Source organism: Petaurus breviceps, unplaced genomic scaffold (genome assembly GCF_028583685.1).
Source record: "Petaurus breviceps papuanus isolate PSGF00001 unplaced genomic scaffold, PetGlider_PUasm1.0 129, whole genome shotgun sequence".
NCBI lineage: Eukaryota > Metazoa > Chordata > Mammalia > Diprotodontia > Petauridae > Petaurus > Petaurus breviceps.
Window position 1 is genome coordinate 6134138 of NW_027185665.1, and position 17541 is coordinate 6151678.

The window sequence follows — 17541 nt, forward strand, 5'->3', positions numbered from 1 at the left end:
GTTACTTATTTAGCCCACAATCTTTTCTTTCTGACTAGGCACTAACAAAATTAATTCTTAGAGCCAAGTTACTTTGGCATCATTTAAACCATGACATTGCTAGTGAACTATTACTTCTAGGATTAGGTGATATAATCATTGATAAACATTTATTAAGTTATAGTTGTACATGCCACTGTAGTAGACAGTATGGGAAATGTAGATCTGGAGCGGATCTGGTATTTCCCATGCGATTGCTTAATTTAGGACATTTCATGTTGGCACAGATACGCATATGTATGTATGTATGTGTGTATGTAGGATGTACACATATGGCTATATAAACATTTCACCAAGTCATGAATAGAAAGTAAATATATCAGATGCAGGAAAAGATAAATACATTTCAGGAAGTGAGGGCAAAAATAACTCCATATTGAGAGATTCTGGCCCAGCAAGGTTGGATTGAGGGAAAAGGTCAACTCTTCTTGCATCAGCCTGAAAAGACTTCATTCGGTCTTATGAGCCATGACACTTCGAGAACCTGTTTTTTCCTTTTGTATCCAGCTGAGTAGCCTCCTGGCATATCAGTTCACTTGGAAAACTGTTCAGTTGCATTCCTGGATGCTAGGTGTGTTTCTTGGCTTTAGCCGTAGCTCAAGGGCATTTCTTACACAGTTCCGTTTCAAATGCCACAATGCATCTTCTTAAATGTTGGTTAAAGGAGGTTTGGCTGACCTCCACTCATACCTACTCTATTGGGAACGAACTCTGTAGTCATTAACAGTTTATCACTGATAAAAGGTTTAACACAAATTAGATCTGCAATTACTATGCTGTCTTTAGAGGAAAGTGGAAGCATAAAGTGCCATTTTTATCTGTTTATGTGTTCCTATAGCACCTATCACCATAATAGGCTCAAACAAAGTTGTCAGGTACAAGCAAAGAGGTCAGGCTAGAATATAGATGAGGGAGAGCAGGACCTTCTCCTTTACTATGAGGGTAAAATGATTAGACGTCCTGGATTAGACAGGACAATCTGAGATTTCAATTTTCTGTGCATTATTATAGTGTCCCAGAAAATGTCCTGCCTTATATCCACCCAGTCTGGGATGGCTAATCATGTGTGTTAATGTAAAGAAAAGTTATAACATTGTGGATTGGAGGATCAATTAAGCATTATTGTCTCTTTTTTGGAAAATTCAACCCCTGGTTGGAGATATTCATGCTATCATCACAATAATTGCTGTAAAGATGTTTGAGAAATACTATAAAATATCACTTGTTATCTCTAAATAACAAAAGTACTCTCTCCTTATTTTTTATTTAATTTAGCTCTTTTGAGGTAGATGGGGGTAGGTATTATTTTTGTACCAATGAATCCGTAAAACTTAAATGAATTGTTAGTCACGTAACACGTGGGTGGAATTAGGAAAACTTAATTCAATATAATTTCATTCAGATCAGAAGTGGAGCTCTTTGAACCCGCTATAGTGGGAAGAACGTTGAATTCAGGAGTCAAAACATTTGGGTTCAAAATCAGTTTTTTTTTTTAACCATTTCATTAACTGGTATGATCTTGAGCAATTCTTTTAACATCTCTGAGCTGCAGTTTTGTTTCCTCATCTGTACAATGAAGATAATGAGATTTATATCACTTACCTCACAAGGTTGTTTTGAGGAACAAGTAAAATTATAAATGGGGGTTCATAACCACAAACGGCAATTAACTGCAAGTATTGATGATGATGAATTTTTTTTTTTGTATCATCCTACCCTGGAACTGTCCACGGTCCATGTGATAGTGATAGCAGGGACTTAGGCACTGAGCTTCTTCTTCCCTTATTTCTTTACTTCATTTTATTTATTTATTTTCCAATTTTTTTTTTTTTGGTCTTTATTAATTTGTTTACTTTTAGTTTACAAGATTCAGCTCTACAATCCCTTGAGTTTCAAATTTTCTCCCCCTCCTCCTTCCCTTCGCCCCCCATGGCAGTCTTTACTTCATCTTAGGGGCAATTTTTGCTCTCTCCTACATGTCAGGGAAAGATGGAAAAAGAGATCAAAATGATGAAAGATGGTAGTTTGGGCATTTCTGTTCTTGGGGACAGTTACAAAAACTTCACTGGCATTTTCTTACAGTTCTCAAAAGCAGTAATTGACTTAAAAGCTATCATCTGGCTGTGTAAACAAATGCCCATAATGTTAAATGAGTCTGGAAAATACTTTGAAATCTCAGGAGAAAGGCAGTATATTCATTGCACATTTAGGGAATGTATGTTGGAAAAATTTCATCAGTGTAGAGAAATCGTAGTATCTAATTGCCTCCACCAATATTACTTATAATCTTAGAGATTTGGCTTGCCCATGGTCATAAAGGTATTGCATGTCAGAAGCAGGATGTGAACCCAGTCTCTGTGGCTGGCCCTCTATTTTCACTACTATGCTCTCTCTCTCTCCCATATGCCTTGTACATAGTTGGTGCTTAATAAGTATTTGTTGAATTGCATTGAATTATACAATATATATGCTAGATCTAATAATGATTAACAGTAGTGGTTTCATCTTAGTATTGTTTCGGGTGAATAAAACAGTCTCTAAATTATATCTCTTCATTCTGAGCAGAACTTCTAGAGGGGACTTAAAAATATTGCCAATGATTATGACGTCTTAGGTGATAAATTGAAGACTCTAGGGGCTCAGGTTGTGTTTTCCTCACCGTTGCCCATTGAAAGGAAGTGAGGAAATTGATTTGGGAAATGAAGAGCTCTGAAAAGGTTTGCTGAGGACTTCCTTTGGACAGTGGTATACAATACAAGGCTGACAGAATTCTGACCAGAGTTGGAGTATACGTAGCAAAATTGGGTTCAAAAGTATGTTCTAGGTGTCTCGGAAATTTAATCAAAAGGGCTTTAAACTAGAAAAAGATGGAGAATATTGCCAGTGAGCACTCCTCAAGTCGGGCACTGGAGAGAGTAGCGAGAAAGAGCAAAGAAGAGGAGGAGAAACTGAGATACCCAGAAATCAAATCCCAGAAAGGGGACAGCGCAAAAAGCCGCGGCCGCAGGGGGGCTCCACACAAGCGCATGCCCTCGCTCAGGCAGCAGTCAGTAGGAATGAGAGGTCCTCACTTAAGCAGGCAACTGGAGCCCTTAGGTGGCCCTTAGGCTTGGCGAGATGAATGTAGTCCGTGATTGCACTGTTGCTCCGAATAACTGTACTTTATTCAGAAGACATGGTGAGCTGGTATTGCGTATTAAGATGGTATATTCTTTTTTTTTTTTATAATAGTATATATAAACATTTGATTTTAAAGCCTTGAATTCCAGATTCATTCCCTTCCTTCCTCGTCACCCATCCTTACTGGGAAGATAAGCAATTCGATATAGGTTGTCCATGTATAGCTATGCAAAACATTTCCATAGTGGATATATTGTAAAAGACTGACTATATTTCCCTTCCTCCTATCCCACCTCCCACTTGTTCTATTCTCTACTTTGATCCTGTCCCTTTTCAAAAATGGGTGCTTCCAACTTCCCTCCTCCCCCCCCCCCCAGCTTAAGATGGTATATTCACGTGGAGAACCAGAATGGGGACTATTTGTTGGAGAGTATTTAGGTAAGGACTGAAAAATGAAGAAACAGAAGTGTTTTTGTCATCGGAGTAAACTATAGGCCACTTGGAGAGAAAGAGGTAATAATTAATGAACTTGAGAAGCACATCAGAAGTGGGGCACAGAGACATGATGCAGTGGAGTGTGTGTGAGGTGGGCATTTCAGTTATCCACAGAACTGCTAGAACTGTTTCTTTCTCTGCAAAAAGTGGACATTTAGTAATGCCTCAATTTATTTAGTGATAATATCATGCTATCATTCTTTAAAAGGTAGAGGAACCAACATGGGGAAATTTTGTTCTGGATCTGATTCTCACTAATAAATTGGGACTAATTATTAGTGTGGAAATGTTGGGAGTCTTGGGGGAAATTTCGTAGAATTTGTGATAGAGAAAGGAAATCTGGGCACAATCTGACACACCATAGATTTTGGCAAAGAAGATTTCAGAGAGTTCATAGGAAAGATAGGCAAGATCACATGAAGTAAAATGCTTCAAGAGACTAATGGAGTCAGCCCATGAGAGATGGGAGATGCTCAAGGATGAAGTTATGAGTACATAAAGGGAAATAATTCCAATGAGAAATAAAGATGGAATTTATCTGAAGAGACTGGTATGCGTTCACAGGGAATTCACCAACCATTTTGTACTAAGAAAAAGAAATGTGCAGAAGATGAAAGCAAGACCAAGTAAAAGAACATGAATAGAAGAGTATGACATGGTACTGCAGAAATGGTTTTCCAAGAATCATTCACTGACAGGCGCTGTGCTAAGCTCTCGGCAAAAAGTCACTACCTTTGGGTAGCTCACATTTGAGTAGGGGAGACAATATGCAAAAATACGTGTATGTGCAAGATATAATATAGAGAGATAATCTCAGAAGGGAAGGCACTAGTATTTTTTTCTGTCTTTTTTATTAATTTGTTTGTTTACTTTTAGTTTACAAGATTCAATTCCACAATTCCTTGAGTTTCACATTTTGTCCCCTTCCCCACGGTGGCATACAGTCAAGTATAGGATCTGTAAATACTTTCACATTATATATTAGTCAGGTTATAAAGATGGATCGTATCAGATGGAATGAAAAATGGTAAAGAGGACATAAAACCAAACAAGAAAAGGAAAAAGATCAGGTAGTTTGCTTCAATCTGTATATAAACTCAGTTCTTTCTAGTTCTTTCTCTGAATGTACACATTTCTCTCCATCATGAGTCTTTTGGGATTGACTTATATCACTGCATTGCTGAGAAGAGGCCAGTCTATCAGAGTTGGTCATCACACATACGTTGTCTCTGTAATTGTGTACAAATTTCTCCTGGTTCTACTCTTCTCATTCAGCATCAGTTTGTATAAGCCTCTCCAGGTAAATATGGAGTCCATCTGCTCCTCATTTCTTATAGCACAATAGTATTCCATAACATGTGTATACCACAACTTGTTCAGCCATTCCCCGATTGATGGGCGCCCCCTTAATTTCCAATTCTTTGCCACCACAAAAAAGAGCTGCTACAAACATTTTTGTACATATGGGTCTTTCTCTCATTTCTATGATCTCTTTGGGATATAACCCTAGGCATGGTATTGCTGGATCAAAGGGTATGAAAGTATTTATAGCCCTTTGGGCATAATTCCAGATTGCTCTCCAGAAAGGCTAGATCAGTTCACAACTCCACCAGCAATGCATTAGTGTTCCAATTTGCCCACATCCTCTCCAGGATTTGTCATTTTCCTGTTTTGTCATCTTAGCCAATCTGACTGGTGAGATGCGGTACCTCAGAGTTGTTTTGATTTGCATTTCTCTAATCAGTAGTTATTTAGAGCATTTCTTCATGTGCTTATAGATATCTTTAATTTCTTTCTCTAAAAATTGCCTGTTCATATCCTTTGACCATTTATCAATTGGGGAATGACTTGTATTCTTATAGATTTGACTCAGTTCTCTGTATATTTTAGAAATGAGGCCTTTGTCAGAGACATAGGTTGTAAAAATTCTTTCCCAATTTCCCACCTCCCTCTTAATCTTGGTTACATTGGCTTTGTTTGTACAGAAGCTTTTCAATTTCATGTAGTCAAAATTATCCATTTTACATTTTATAATGTTCTCTAATTCTTGTTTAGTCATAAAGTCTTTCCCTCTCCATAAATCTGATAAGTAAACTATTCCATGTTTTCTGAGACTGCTTATAGTATCAACCTTTATACCTAGATCACGCACCCATTTAGACTTGATTTTGGTATATGGTGTTAGATAATGGTCTATGCTCAGTTTCTGCCATACCGTATTCCAGTTTTCCAGCAGTTTTTGTCAAATAGTGAGTTCTAATCCCCAGAACTAGGGTCTGGGGGTTTATCAAACAATAGATTACTATAGTCATTGACTTCTGAATCTCGTGTGCCTAATCTATTCCATTGATCCACTCCTCTATTCCTCAGCCAGTACCAAGTAGTTTTGATGACTGCTGCTTTATAATACAGATTGAAATCTGGTATAGCTAGTCCACCTTCCCTAGCATGTCTTTTCATTAATTCCCTTGATATTCTGGACCGTTTATTCTTCCAAATGAATTTTGTTACTATTTTTTCTAGCTCTGTAAAGTAGTTTTTTGGTAAATTAATTGATATGGCACTAAATATATAACTTAATTTAGGTAAAGTTGTCATTTTTATTATATTAGCTCGACCCAGCTATGAGCAATTGATATTTTTCCAATTAGTTAGATCTGACTTTATTTGTGTGAAAAGTGTTTTGTAGTTGTGGTCATATAGGTCCTGAGTTTGTTTTGGCAGGTAGATTCCCAAATATTTTATAATGTCTACAGTAACTTTAAATGGGATTTCTCTTTCTATCTCTTGCCATTGAATTTCATTGGAAATATATAGGAATGCCGAGGATTTATATGGGTTTATTTTATATCCTGCAACTTTGCCAAATTTATTTATTATCTCAAGTAGTTTTTTACTTAATTCTCCAGGACTCTCTAAGTATATCATCATATCATCCGCAAAGAGTGATAGCTTGGTCTCTTCTTTGCCTAATTCGATTCCTTTGATTTCTTTTTCTTCTCTAATTGCTACTGCTAATATTTCTAGTACCAGATTGAATAAGAGGGGTGATAATGGACACCCTTGTTTCACCCCTGATCTTATGTGAAATGCTTCTAGCTTATACCCTTTACATATAATACTTGCTGATGGCTTTAAATAGATGCTACCTATTATTTTAAGGAAGGCTCCATTTATTCCTATACTTTCTAGTGTTTTTAATAAGAATGGATGATGTATTTTGTCAAAAGCCTTTTCTGCATCTGTTGAGATGATCATGTGGATTCTGCTAGTTTTATTGTTGATATGATCAATTATGCTAATGGTTTTCCTAATATTAAACCATCCTTGCATTCCTGGAATAAATCCTACCTGATCCAAGTCTATTATTCTTGAGATAAGTTGCTGTAGTGTTTTTGCTAATATTTTATTTAAAATTTTTGCATCTATATTCATGAGGGAGATTGGTGTATAATTTTCTTTCTTTGTTTAATCTCTTCCTGATTTAGGTATCAGTACCATATTTGTGTCATAAAAAAGAATTTGGTAGGACTCCTTCTTCACCAATTTTCCCAAATAGTTTGTAGAGCATTGGAATCAATTTTTCTTTAAATGTTTGATAGAATTCATCTGGCCTTGGAAACTTTTTCCTAGGGAGTTGACTGATGGCTTGTTCAATTTCTTTTTCTGAGATGGGGTTATTTAAGTAATTTACTTCCTCTTCAGTTAATCTGGGCAACTTGTATTTTTGTAAATATTCATCCATTTCCCTAAGATTGTCAAATTTATGTGCATACAATTGGGAAAAATAATTCCTAATTATTGTTTTGATTTCCTCCTCATTGGAGGTAGATTCACCCTTCTCATTTTTGGTACTCATAATTTGGTTTTCTTCTTTCATTTCTTTTTATCATATTGACTAATGGTCTATCAATTTTTTTGGTCTTTTCATAAAACCAACTCTTAATTTTATTTATTAATTCAATAGTTTTCTTAATTTCAATTTTGTTAATCTCTCCTTTGGTTTTCAACATTTCTAATTTAGTATTTAATTGGGGATTTTGAATTTGTTCTTTTTCTAGGTTTTTCAATTGCATGCCCAATTCGTTGACTTCCCTTTTCTCTAATTTAATCACGTATGCGCTCAGGGATATCAAACTTCCCCTAAGAACTGCCTTTAAGGCATCCCACAAATTTTGGTATGTTGTCTCATTATTATCATTCTCTTGAATGAAATTACTGATTGTTTCTATAATTTCTTGTTTGACCCACTCATTCTTTAGGATTGAATTGTTTAATTTCCAATTAATTTTCAGTCTGTCTTTCCATGGCCCTCTATTGCATATAATTTTTATTGCATCATGATCTGAGAAGGATGCATTTAATATTTCTGCCTTCCGGCATAGAATTGTGAGGTTTTTATGCCCTAGAACATGGTCAGTTTTTGAGTATGTGCCATGAACCGCTGAGAAGAAAGTATATTCCTTTTTATCCCCATTCAGTTTTCTCCAGAGATCTATCATACCTATCCTCTCTAAAATCCTGTTCACCTCCTTAACTTCTTTCTTGTTTATTTTGAGGTTGGATTTTTCAAGTTCAGAGAGGGGGAGATTAAGGTCTCCCACTAGTATAGTTTTGCTATCTATTTCTTCCTCTAATTCCCTTACCTTCTCCTCTAGGAATTTGGATGCTATACCACTTGGTGCATATATGTTAAGTAATGATATTGCTTCATTCTCGATGGTGCCTTTTAACAGGATATAGTTTCCCTCCTTATCTCTTTTAATTAGGTCAATTTTTGCTTTTGCTTTATCTGAGATAAGGATTGCTACCCCCGTTTTTTTTACTTTAGCTGAGGCATGATATATTTTACTCCAACCTTTTACCTTTACCTTGTGTGTATCCCTCTGTTTCAGATGTGTTTCTTGTAAACTGCATATTGTAGGATTATGATTTCTAATCCATTCTGCTATCCGTCTCCATTTTATGGGAGAGTTCATTCCATTCATATTTACAGTTATGATTGTTATCTGTTTTTTTCCCTCCATCCTGTTCCTGCCCCTGTTAATGTTCATATTTTCCCTCCCTTCTCCCTTCCCCCCCTTAATAGTTTTCCTTTTGACCACCACCTCACTCAGTGTTCCCTTATCAGCCCCCCTCCCTTTTCTTCCCCTTTCCCCTTACTTCTTCCCTCCCTAATAACCACTCCCACCCCCCTTTCGTAGCCCTTTCCCCCTCCTGCTTCCTGCAGGATATTGTTATACTTAATGAAGTATGTTATTTCTTCTTTGCATCAAGAGTGACAGGAACAAATTTCATGCGAAGCTCCTCTTCCTCCCCTCTTTCCCTCTAAAATGATACTTTTTGAATTTCTTCTCCATAGAGTCCTATGCTTAACTGGTTGTTATTCCCTCCTTGTACCAGAACCAATGAGGGAAAAGCTGATATGCTTCCCAACTCCCTCCCTTCTTTTCTTCTGCTATACAGTTTTTATGCCTCTATGTGTGGCATAATTTACCCTTTTCCACTTCAACCATTCCCTTTCTTCCATTGCAGTCCCTTTGTAGCCCTTAATAAGATTTTTTTAAATCGTCATTTTGTGTATTTTATACTCATACCCTCTACTTGTCTATAACCAGTTTGCTCTTATTAAATAGCAGGGAGTGTGTGTGTGTGTGTGTGTGTGTGTGTGTGTGTTTTTTTCCTTGTTTAACTTTCCAAGTCACTGTTGCATCTATTAATTGGAGGTTGAATTTTCCATTGACTTCTGGCTTTTTCATCAGGAAGGTCTGGAACTCTGTTATATCGTTGAATGACCATCTCTTTGCCTGGAAGAATATGCTCAGTCTCGCTGGGAAGGTGATCCTTGGTTGTAACCCAATCTCTTTTGCCTTCCGGAAAATTGTATTCCACTGCCTCCGATCTTTCAGTGTAGAGGCTGCCAAATCCTGTGCGATCCTCACTGTGTACCCTCGATATTTGAATTGTTTCTTTCTGGCCACTTGAAGTATTTTCTCTTTTATCTGGTAGTTCTGGAGTTTGGCCACAACATTTTAAGGACTTTTCAGTTTGGGATCTCTTTCAGCAGGTGTCCAGTGGATTTTCTCGATTTCTATTTTACCCTCAGGTTCTAGTATCTCAGGGAAGTTTTCCTTAATGATCTCTTGGAGAATGTTGTCCAGGCTAATTTTTTCATCATGATTTTCTGATAGGTCTATGATCCTCAGATTATCTTTCTTGCATCTTTTTTCCAGGTCAGTTATTTTTTCTTTGAGGTATTTTACCTCTTTTTCTAATTTTTCATTCTTGTTGTTTTGTTTGATTAATTCTTGGTTCCTCATCGAATTATTTGTTTCAGTTTGGTTGATTTTAGTTTTTAGCAAATCATTTTCCTTGGTTAATTTTTGAAGCTCCTTTTCCATGTCATACACTTTTCTTTTTAGGGAGATGTTTTCTTCATTATAACGTTTTTCTAATTCTGCAGTTTTGATTTTAAAAGAATTATTCATTTTGTCTTCTATCTCTCTCATTTGGTTTTCATAGTTCCTTTTGAGCTTATCTAGGAGAGCTTTCTGTGCTTGGGACCCATTCCCTGTTGATGTTTCAGCCATGAGTATGGAGTCCACATTGTCTCCCTCCAGAGTCTTTGTGGTCTTCTTTCTACCCATTTTGAGGGAGGACCTTAACCACGCCCTTCCTCTAGGGATCCCAAGCCTTTACTGTAGAGGGTTTTGCCCTGGGGCAATAGTTACTATGTTTTCAGGGGGGGGGGGTTTGGAGCAGGCAGGGTTCACTCTGCCATGCTGGTCCTTGGAGGTCCTGACAGGGGCTTTTTAAAAAATTTCTGGGCTATGGAATGGTAGCCCCAGGAGTGTTTGCTCTCCTGGACAAGAGCCCTGCATTTGGTTCTTACCTTGCTCTTTCCAGTCCCAGCCCTTTGGTGATAGGCCTGGTATTGGCTGCCCTCCCCTTCTCCCCCGCCAGTTGATCAGTCCTCTTCTGGGCCTGCCTCTGGGACCGCTCACCTTCTGGGCCAGGAAGGCACTAGTATTAAGAGGATCTAGGAAAGGTATCTTCCAAAAGTAGAATCTTAACTGAGGCTTGAAGGAAACCAGATGTGGACACGAGGACAGAGAAGCATCCTAGGCATTGGGGAAAACCACTGAAAAGGCAGAGTGGCCCAGTAGAAGGTCAAGGAATGGCCAAGAAGCCATTGTCACTGGATCATGTGGAGTGGCGGTAATGTGTAGGAAGACTGGAAAGGCATGAAGGGACCAGGCTATGAATCACTTCAAAAGATGAACTGAGGATTTTGTATTTGATCTTGGAGGCAACAAGAGGCTACTGTAGTTTGTTGAGTGGGGGAGTGATATGGTAAGACTTGAATTTTAAAAGATCACTTTGATGACTGAGTGTAGGATAACTAGAATGGGGAGAGAATTGAGACAGGGAGACCCCACCAGGAGGCCATTGCAATATCTGGGCATGAGATGATGAGGGCCTGTGACAGGGGTGGCAGCTGTGTTGGAGAAGAGAAGGGGATGCACATGAGAGAAGAAGCAAAGGTAGAAAGGAGAGGACTTGGCACCAGATTAGCTATGCGGAGTCCTTGAGAGTGAGGAGTCAAGGCTGACACCAGGTGAGGAGTCTGCGTAATTGGGAGGATGGCAGTACCCTTTGCATTAACTGGGAAATTCATACAAGGGCAGGGTTTGAAGGGAAACGTGACGAGTTCAGGAATGCTAAATAAAGCTCTGAATGATCCATTATCTGGTGAGAGAAACTAAGGACAACAAAAAGGGTTAGTCTTTTTCTTTGTTTTTAGCTACATTGGGAGAAATAAGGAGAATCAAATAAGAGATAGTACCTTTGATTGTGTTAGTTAAGATGATGATAACTGATGACGGAAGAAGAAATAGCTCCTTAGTTCTTACTTTATTTTTGCTTTCTTTGCGATGTATGCACTGGAAATGAGAAAACAAGAATAACAACTAAGTTATTATAACAATATTGTAATAACAATAAGAACAACTATGAGCTCTTGCTTGATGAGTACAAGTTATCTGGCCCAGGTGAACTACATCCTTGAGTCCTGAAAAACCTGGCAAATGTGATGGCTGTGCCACTGTTAGTGATAGACAGAAGACCATGGAAGACAAGATTGGAGATGGGCAGATTTTATTCTAGTTTTCCAAAAAGGAATTAGAATAGTCTGCAAACTGTAGGTCAATAAGCTTGACTTTGTTTCCTGGGACAATTCTCAAGGGGATCATTAAAGAGATGGTTGGCAGACAGCTAGAAAAGGAAGCAGTGATTAAAAGTGGGCAGCATGGCTTCATCAGAACAGGCTTTGCCATTCTACCCTCATTTCCTTTTTTTTTGACAGGATCATCAAACTAGTAAATGAGAGGAATGTTATGGATATAATGTACTTGGATTTTTAGCAAAGCTTTCGACAAAACAGATGTTTCATAGTATTCTTATAAAGAAACAGAAGAAAGAAGGAGGAGGAGGAGGGAGTAAGAAGAGAAGAAGAAAAAGAATTATTGCTGATATTTCTATAGTGCCTAATCTGTGCTGACATTTTATAGTTATTGTCTCTCTTGATCCTCACAACTCTGGGAGGCAGGTGCTTTTATTATTTTTTTTATCAAATGCTTTATTAACTTCTAGTTTATATCATTCATTTCCACAACATTTTGAGTTACAGATTTTCTCCCCATTTTTCCCCTTACCCTCTACTCCAAAATAGCGATCCCACTGGATATCCCCTCCTCCAATCTGCTCTCTCCCATATCTTCTGCCATCCCCCCTCTGACTTTCCAGTAGGGCACAGTGGTTCTCTGTGACCCAGTGCCTGTATATCTTATTTCCCAGTTACATGTAAAATAATATTAATAATAGTTTGTCACCTACCCTTACTGGGAAGATAAGCAATTTGATATAAGATGTACATGTGTACCTATGCAAAACATTTCCATAGTGGATATATTGTAAAAGACTGACTATATTTCCCTCCCTCCGATCCCACCTCCCACTTGTTCTATTCTCTACTTTGATCCTGTCTCTTTTCAAAAGTGGGTGCTTCCAACTTCCCTCCCCCCCAGCCTACCCTCCCTTCCATCATTCCCCCCTCTCCTACCCCCATACTCTCCTGTAGGGTGAGATACCCTATTTAGTGTGTATGTCATTCCCTCCCTAAGCCAAATTCAATGGGAATAAGGTTGACTCATTCCCTTTTGCCTTCCTGTTCTTCCCCTCCATTGTAACCATTTTCCCTTGCCTCTTCTGTATGAGATAGTTGCCCCACTCTGTCTCTCCCCATCTCCTCTCATTATATCCCTCTCACCTCTTAATTTCACCTTTTAAGTATCATCCCTTCCTGTTAAATTGGTCATGTGCCCTCTATCTATGTATATCTGTACATACATATACACACATTCACATATGTATTCATATGCCATATACCCTCCTATATAGACATATTTGCATGTATATATTTATATATGTATACACACACATTTCTATTCCCTTCAACTATTCTCATACTGAGAAAAGATTCATAAGTTACAATTATTGTTTTTCCATGTAGGGATGTAAATAGTTCAACTTTGGTAAGTTCCTTATGATTTCTTTTCTCTGTTTACCTTCTCAAGCTTCTCTTGCTTCTTGTATCTGAATGTCAAATTTTCTATTCAACTCTGGTTTTTTCATCAAGAATGCTTTAAAGTCCTCTATTCCACTGAATGACCATATTTTCCCCTGAAACAGGATACTCAGTTTTGCTGGGTAGGTGACTCTTGGTTTTAATCCTAGCTCCTTTGCCCTCTGGAATATCATATTCCAAGCCCTTTGATCCTTCAGTGTAGAAGCGGCTAGATCCTGTGTTATCCTGATTGTGTTTCCACAATATTCTAATTGTTTCTTCTTGGCTGCTTGTAATATTTTCTCCTTGATCTGGGAATTCTGGAACCTGGGAGGTGATTGGTGGATTCTTTCAACCTCTGTTTTGCCCTCTGGTTCTAAAACATCAGGGCAGTTTTCCTTGAGAATTTCTTGAAGGATGATTTCTAGGTTCTTTTTTTGATCATGGCTTTCAGGTATTCCAATAATTTTAAAATTATCTCTTCTGGATCTGTTTTCCAGGTCAGTGGTTTTCCCAATGAGATATTTCACATTGCCTTCTATGTTTTTTCAATTGTTTGGATCTGTTTAATAATATCTTGATTTCTCATAAAGTCACTAGCTTCCGTTTGCTCCAGTCTAATTCTGAAGGAGTTATTCTCTTCAGTGAGCTTTTGAAATTCTTTTTCTGTCTGGCAAATTTGGCTTTTTAAGGCATTCTTCTCCTCATTGCCTTTTTGAGCTTCTTTTGCCATTTGAGTTAGTCTATTTTTTAAGGTGTTATTTTCTTCAGTCAGGTTGTTGACTCTCATTTCATAATTTTCTTGCATCGTTCTCATTTCTCTTCCCAATTTTTCCTCCACTACTCTTATTTGGTTTTCAGAATCCTTCTTAAGGTCCTCTATGGCCTGTAATCAGCTCTTGGAAGCTTTTGGTACAGGAGTTCTGACTTCATTGTCGTCTTCCTGTTCTGTGCTTTGATTCTTTTTGTCCCCAAAATAGGAATGCAAAGTTGGGTTGCTCTCTTTACTTTGCTTTCTTTGCCTGCTCATGTTGCCACTGAATTACTTGACTTTTGGGCTTTTTACCACAGTAGGACTCTGCCAACCAGACAGGGGAGCTTCGTACCAAACACTGGAGTTTTCTCAGCTGCCAAAGGTATTAGTGGGTACCCTCTCTGAAGCCTCCACACGCTCTGGCAAGCTGGTTGTATACCCCAGGACCTCCACCCTAGACCACAATCCAGATCCAAGCAGGTTAAAGCAAGAGCAATTACCCTTCAGACTGGTCAGTGGTTCCCCCTACAATCTGCAGTCCAGGAGCTGAAGCTGTTGCGTGGCAGCAGCTGTCCTGCCATGGCGCCTCAGTGGCTTCTCTCCCTGGGACCAAAGGCTGACCCGCACTCCCAAACTACTGGATCCCAAAGTCCACATTGCACTGACCTCTCACTTTGTCCTTAACATCTATGGGTTGATAATTCTGGAAACCACCACAGCTGCTGGTGCATCTGGTGGCTGGTCAGACGTGCCCTGAAGCTAAAACCTCTGCTGGCCACTTCCTCCTGGCCTGACAGGCTGTTCTCAGCGGGAGGTTAGCTTCTCTGTGTCATTTTGTGAGTTCTGCAGCTCCAAAGTTTGTTCAGAGTCAGCTTTTACATGAATTGGAGGAGGTGGGAGCCTGAGCCCCAAGGAAGTCCTGTTTCTGCAGGTGCTTTTATTATCCCCATTTTACAGATGGGGAAGCTGAGGTAAACGAAGGTTAAGTGAGCTAACAGTGGTTAAGAGAAAATGGAGAGAAATGTGTTAGACAAAGCATAAGGTTGACATTTGATGATTGGTTGAAGAAAGTAGGAATGTTTAACCTGGGGCAGAGAAGACCCATGGGGTACATGATAGTTGTCCTTTAGGGCTGCCTCAAGCCCTTCTTTGGACTGTCAAGGGGAGTAGTGATTAGATCTGTTCTTTTTGATACCAATGAGCAAGAACCAGGAGTAGTGGCTAGAAGGTGCTGAGACACATATTTAGTTAAGTTTGATGTTGGGGAAAGTCTGCCCCATAGTGGAATGGCCTCCTGCAACAGGAGCCCTAATCCCTCCCCTTAGAGGCTTCCAAGCAAAGGTTGGATGACATCTTGTTGGGTGACTGATGTGAGGGTTCCTTTCATCTATGGGTTGGTCAGATGGCCACTGAGCACCCTTGCAACTCTCACATTCTGTTCTTCTAAAGTGCTCAGTGGAAAGATGGTATTTTCTCTCTGCTTATGTTTGACTACAGCTCTTTTATGGCAAGATTACAAGGTAAATAAATTAGTGTTTCATGGAAAATATTGCCAAAGCTAATTTCTTTTTCCTTTTTTTTTTTCATTTCTACTAAATTGTGAAGAAGGTATTGTAAAAAGTGATATTTCCTGAGTTCCCAGAAAATTTCGGAGTCTAGTGTTTTCAGTTTAATTTGGGATAAAATTTACATTACATGGTTTACATAAAAATTTACATACATACATTAATTCATACAGAGCCCATTATAAACCAGAGTATAGAATGTCAGCCCTTTCTAGTGACAGATATATACAGTGTAAAGAGTGCTAACAGGTACCAATATTTTTGAAAATATATTCCTGCTATTTGGGGAAACAGTTATAGCTGATAGCTACCTTGGGTGTTTTCAGAATTTTCAGATTCCTCAATCTTTGGAACAAATTGTGTGGTTATCATTAGTGGGTCAATGAATGAATGAATGGATGAAAAAGCATTAAGTACTTATTATGGGCAAAGGACTGTGCTAAGTACTGGGATACAAATAAAAAGGCAAACACAGTCTCTGCTCTTAGGTAACTCCTGTATTTTAGGTGAGACAATATTACACACACACACAGACATACATATGTATGTATGCATGTGTCTGTACAACACATGTAACACAAGCATAAGTGTGTACATGTGTAACATACATAGTATCTATGTGCATGTACATGTGCATAGCCATATGTGTAGTTTCAGCTGCAAGTCAGATAGAAATGTCCAGTGGGGTGGCAGTGGTCAGGAAGCAGATGCCAGCACACCTTCAAAGTCATTTCCACTGATAAAAACATATCTGTTTCTGACTTTGACCCACTTGACAGTGCCAAGGACTTTCTATATGTTTGGCATCTGAAGTTATTAGGGGTGAGGTGTACTTGGGAGGGGAGTTTAGCTCTTGCAGAAGCAGTTTGTAGGTCTCGTTTTCTTAGGGGCTTCTTAATGAGATGATGATTTCAGGGGCTGGCCCTGCAGTAGGGATGGTGGCCAGGGCTCTTGGGCTCAGGGTCTTGGGTTGCCTCTGTCAGTTTGAAGGGGAGGTGGTGATCGAAGTGGTTTGACTTTGCTGGCACATGCCACATTCTGACTCTCCCTTGGAATGTTCTGCTGTTTCAAGTATAGGTGAAAAGTAGAAAATCCAAATAATAAGGAACTAATTAGCAAAAGAAGAAAATCCAATGAAAAAGCTGCTGTTGTGCAATAATAAACTATTGGTTTACTTTACATACTAATCGTTAAGCATAAAAATAGCAAATTATACTATTTCTAGTTTTTTACTCAAAGAATTATATTCTGTTAAAATTATTATAATTTACAAATTAAAATTTATTTATTTATTTTTTAAGCAATTGGGGTTAAGTAACTTACTCAAGGTTACACAGCCAGTTACTTTTGTGTGGGTACCAAGTATCTGAGGCCGGAACTGATCCTGGGTCTCCTGACGCTGGGGCCGATGCTCTTACTCACTGCGCTGCCTAGCCACCCCTACAAATTAAAAGTTCAATTAATGGTTTCATTGTATAAAAATTCAGTTTATTTGCCTTTTATTTCTTTTTTTTTTTTGCTTTGCTTTTTATTTCTTAGTCATAGTTAAGATCAAATAGTTTAAAGGTTAGATTTTTATTTGGTTCTCAAGTCACTTAACTGATGTTTTATTTCATTTTAATATTCATTAACATTTGTGAGTTTTCTAATATTTTCCTCCCATTTCCCTCAGTAACATTCACAAAGTTAAGCCAGTCTATGTTGTTCAGGGTCTGTAATTATATTTGATTAACACTCACTGTAATTTCTTAGACTAGCCCATTTGAGGAGATCTCGTAGTCACTTTTTAAAAAATAGGTTTTCATGAGTTTTAAATTGACGGTTCAGGAAGCATTATCTATTCTTTCCAAAGCATTTGGCTCTCTCTAACTTCAATATGTGGTTACCCACCCTGACTTTATCTGTCAGTGCAGCTTCCACACCTCATTTAGTCTGGATCATTT

General features: G+C 38.4%; 1 protein-coding gene across 2 annotated transcripts in view; it reads left to right on the forward strand.

Annotated features, from left to right (window-relative positions):
* LOC138173233 (ferrochelatase, mitochondrial) overlaps window positions 1-17541 on the forward strand; it is a 57462-nt gene that overhangs the window by 17231 nt on the left and 22690 nt on the right. The gene's annotated exons all lie outside the window — the stretch shown is intronic.